We start from the raw sequence: 4,751 nt of genomic DNA on the forward strand, positions 1-4,751 counted from the left end.
ATATATATAATTTGATGTTTAGCATAGCTTACCTAAAAACCAAGCTTTTCTGCTGCTCAGTCCCAAGGGCTGAAAAATGTCTTACAGGAGCCTCAGGTTCTTTATATAAAGAATGGAAAGTTAACACTCATCTTTTGGAAAAGTGTTAAGTAGAATCATGGACAGGACAAATAAAATTTCCTGACGCTCCTCCCCCATTTTTTTCCTCCTCCTCCTTCTGACTTTGCTATTATTCACACTCTCCTCCAAAATGCAGGCTCGGGATCAAATAAATCAAAGGGATTCAGCAACAACACGAGGTTCCTATTTAGGCAGCAATTTAATTTTTTCCTTGGGTAAGAAAAATTATACATCTGCTTCTAAAATATGAAAAGTGGTGATTATGATTCATGCACACATGATTCGTAGAGAAGACTGGAGCTAAAACACAGCTAAACTAATAATATTCCATCCTTGTGACTACAAGGCTGTCTAAGCTTAGAATGTGTCCCCGGAGGGAGAGCAAGAATCCCAAGGGAGATTTGGGTGCTGATTTCATGCAGCAATTGTGGCATAAGCAGAAAAGACTGCGGTTTCCCAAAGTGGGTGCATCTGTGCCACCCTCAGTGGCTCCCAGCTCCTCACCCACTTGGCTTCCATGGGTGCTGACTCCTGGTTGTGACACAGGGAAACGGGCTGCATCCCCTACTCTGGATCATTGCAACAGCTCGTAGTGCTTCTCAACCCTCAGTGTCTCTCATTCTCTAAGAAATTACTTCTCTCTTCCCACTGGAGTGAAATTCTGAAATGGTTGGTCAGAAATCGGCCATATGGCTGAGAAAAAAGGTATCAAGGAGATTCAGGTGGAGGGGCTGGGGAGATAGCTCCATGGTCTAAGTGCCTGCCTGGCAAGTGCAAGGACCCGGGTTTGATCACCAGTATTGCCAGCCATGCTGACCCTTGAAACCTGGGCATGATGTATCCCTGTATCAAATAAATGCATAAAAGATTACGGAGATTTAAGTAGACTTGACATGTTCTTATCCTGTGTTGTTCATTCACTTGACTACACATGAACTTCATAATCCATGATACAGATCCTACATCTGTGTCATGGTGTTTCTATGAGGATTAAACCCTCATATAACACTTTACAGTTTCTGAAATGTAATAGGCAATCAGTAATCTTATTTACTGGTCCGTGGCTCTTCACTGCTGGAAACATCTGACCTGGTTTTGTTAGGGCCTTGAAGGAACTTCACAAGGGCCAGTGACCCTTTGCTACTGTGTACAGCAGGTTGCTCTTATGCATCTTTTGTTATGTGTCTTCTTGTTGAGCACCTGGCTATTACAGGAATATCAGAGCTTTGGAGTCTTTTTACTTCCAAAACCCCAAAGCAAGTAGAGCTGCAGATCTATGCTACCATGTTGAGTTCAGTGGACACACATTGAGGATGTACTTGTGTGCTCACAGTGAGTTAGGTATAGTCAAGGTATATACGGAAATGAGTTAGCTTTGTCATTGGCCTTGAATTTCAGATTCTAGAAGAAGATTAGAGGACAAACTTAACCTAGCCATAAGAAAAATAAGAAAAGTAGGATATTTGAGGAAAGGCATTAACTACAAAAGAAAGAAAACACATCTAGCTTTGAGGACATGGTCAGAGACTGCAAAGATTTTGTGAGAATAAATCTGGGATATCTGCAGCCATCTTGCAACCTTAAAGGTATCATGTCTGGGAGAAAGCTGTAAACTGCAGGTCACAGAATAGAAAGAGAAGCCTGAGTCCCCATAATCACAGTGGTCTAACTCATGACATCATCTTCCCTTCAATTTCAGTTATGGCAGATAATGCTTTTATCTCTTGTGTAATCCAGAGGCAGGAAAAGCTTTCATGTAAATCAGATAGGAAATATTTTAAGCTTGGCAGACTGTGTGGTCTCTTGCCAGCACTCACTATTATAATCGTAACATGACAGCACCCATAAAGAATGTGTAAACAACTGACTCAATGCTTCAATAAAACTTTGTTTACAGATGCAGATGTCAGGCCAGCCCCGTACAGTGCAGTAGACCACTGGCTTCAGCCATCTGAACCAAGGTTCTCTTTCTTTCCTCATCTGAGCTCACTGATGTATGCCCTCTTGCTTTATGGATTCAGTCGCTTAACAGCCGTATCACAAGAAATCAGTTGCTTGCTTGCTTGGTAACTAAGCTGCTCTCTCCATAGACTGGGCCCCAAGATTGTGAGGCTGGGCTCTCTCTTATTCAATGTTGGCATACAGGAAAAATCCCTGAGTGTGCAACGGAGTGTCAAGGAGTGAATTTGCACAACTTAATCTCTTTGAATTTTAGTGTTCATTTGACTTTCCCCATTTTAGTGGATAATGATGCCGCTGCCTGGAGGTGAATATAAATTCCTCTGTGCACATGTATTATCCTTAATTAGATTCTACCAAGCAGCTGAGTCTTCCTGTTAGTGCCAGAAGTGTCTAGAGCTGGATATTAAATCACTGTCTCTGGCCAGTCTGCTACAGCAGCTCCTTCTAGAGCTTTGCTTTGTGTGGGTTATGGTGTGAGGCTTCTTTATTCATTATTTGATATATTCTCTCTCTCTCTCTTTCTCTCTCTCTCTCTCTCTCTCCCCCCCCTCTGGCGGAACCAGAGATTGAACTCAGGCCCTTGCGCTTGCCAGGGAAGCGCTTATTCCACTGAGCCATCTCCCCTGCCCCGAGGTATTCTCTTAAGGAATTCTCTTTAAAAAATGAGGAATCTGTGGCTGAGAGGTAAAATGACTTTCCTCAGACCCAGAGCAAATGGCGTGTTTGAAATGTCTGATTCCAAGGAATGTGATCCCCACCTTTAGAGTTCAGTATGCTTTATTTCTGAAGATGCATACCGTGATATTTCCAATCTCACCTCACCTGCTCTTCCAAAAGTTGACCTTACCACTGCTCTGGTGAGAGGAGAAAGGGGCCAGGTTTGCCCTCTGGCTTGTAAACTAGAACACAGCTGAAGTGATGCTGGGTACGTGCCTAGGGAGGGCCCTGAGGGGCTCCCCAGTTCCACATTCCACACGCAGATGGGAGGGTTCAGGCCAAACCTAGAGTTGCAAGGCTGCATTCTGCTCAAACTTTTGCTTCCCAGAATTGGGAACAAGCAAAACGATGACTGCCTTGAGGGCAGTGGAGTGCATCCCTGGGCATGTGCAGTGCGCAGCGAATGTCCTAGCAGTTCAGCTGGGTTTGAGAAGGGTGTGCCTAGGATCTGTCTGGGTATGGCTCCCAACAGGTATGGATCAGGAGTGGCTACTGTCACTGGTTCAGAGGACAGTGTACAAGTATGAAAACAAGAAGGATGCTTATCTCACCACTCTATCTCATTTCAGAACCAGCGTTCCAAGGACCAGAGGAAGGCAGCATGGGAAACAGAGTGAAGGGAGCAAGTGGCATGGAGAAAAATCTCCATGAAATTTAAATCTTGTGTAGTTCTTCTCTAGAAAGTACTCTCCCTGCATATATGCCCAGACTACAATTTCATGCTTCTGATGCGTTATTACAATAACTGAGCATGGTAGAAGGAATTTTTATTTAAAAAAATAACCCTGGGACTCCAAGATTTCAGTTTTGTCTCTCATGTACTATATGATTTGAAATGTATCTCCTCAGCTTTCAGTGAGTTCCTTTTCAACCAGGGTGGTTAGGCAGGAGTTTGGGAAGGGGCATTTCAGATAGAAAAGAAGCCCAGTTCTCATCTTTAAATTTCCTATGAGCAAATGTCTTGTCTCATTAATGTAGCGTCTGTGCTGTCCACTCTGGACTGGCCAGGGGCAGCCCTGTCTCTGCTGACTTGCTGGTATGCTAGGGTTCTATCCAGCCTTAACACAAATGATTCTTAAAAAGGTGGATTTGTGAAGTCATTAGCAGAAACCATAGCTTGTGAAATTGCTATAAAGGTACTAAAAAAGAGGCTCAAAAAGCACATAAGCATTGCAGAGAAGTCAGAGGTACTCAGTGGTTTCATTTATCTTGTCATCAACAAGTTATTGTGCTCACTCTTCAGATGCCAAGAACATGTAGTTAAAGTAGACTTCATCACACAAGGTTTGAGTTCACTCAGAAGCCTCTTGCCTGTTCCTCTAATAGTGATGGCAGTCGCAGGGATAATGCTGCAGTAGTGACAATGAAAGCCAGGCTGTGAGATCTGTTGCATGCAATAAGCCATACAAGTTTTCTATGACATGTGAGTAAGACAGGTGTCCTTGTGTTACTTGTGGACAAGAGGAAAATGAAGTGCTCTCAGCAGAGTGAATGTAGGCTTAGAGGGCCGTGGTGCTGGGTTAATTACCTCTACCAGGCACCAGGAAGCCTTCTATGAACTCCAACGCCCCACTGTACACCTTCAATCTCCCTACACTTTTCACTAATGACATTTACTAAAGCTGGAAGTTGTATCTGAGGGCATTCATGTGCACTTCATCATTGTAGGGTCCAGGAGGGCAGAGTATGAATTTTTATTCACAACAGAATCCCTAATATCTTACGTTCTGCCTCCTGATTAAGAGTCCTCCAGGGCAGCTTGTTGAATGCATTACTAGAGTTTAAGATCTGATAGAACTTTCTAGAGAATAAGGTGTTTGAATTAGGCTTGAAGGATGAATAGAAACCTGAATCTAAAACAGAATGAACAAAACAAGCCTAAGAATGAGACCTATTAAAAAGAGAAGTGTAACTTCATCAGCCCTCTGTAATGAAATTAGCAGTGCTCCCTG

The sequence above is a fragment of the Octodon degus genome, unplaced genomic scaffold (genome assembly GCF_000260255.1).
Source record: "Octodon degus isolate 3935 unplaced genomic scaffold, OctDeg1.0 scaffold00104, whole genome shotgun sequence".
Classification (NCBI taxonomy): Eukaryota; Metazoa; Chordata; class Mammalia; order Rodentia; family Octodontidae; genus Octodon; species Octodon degus.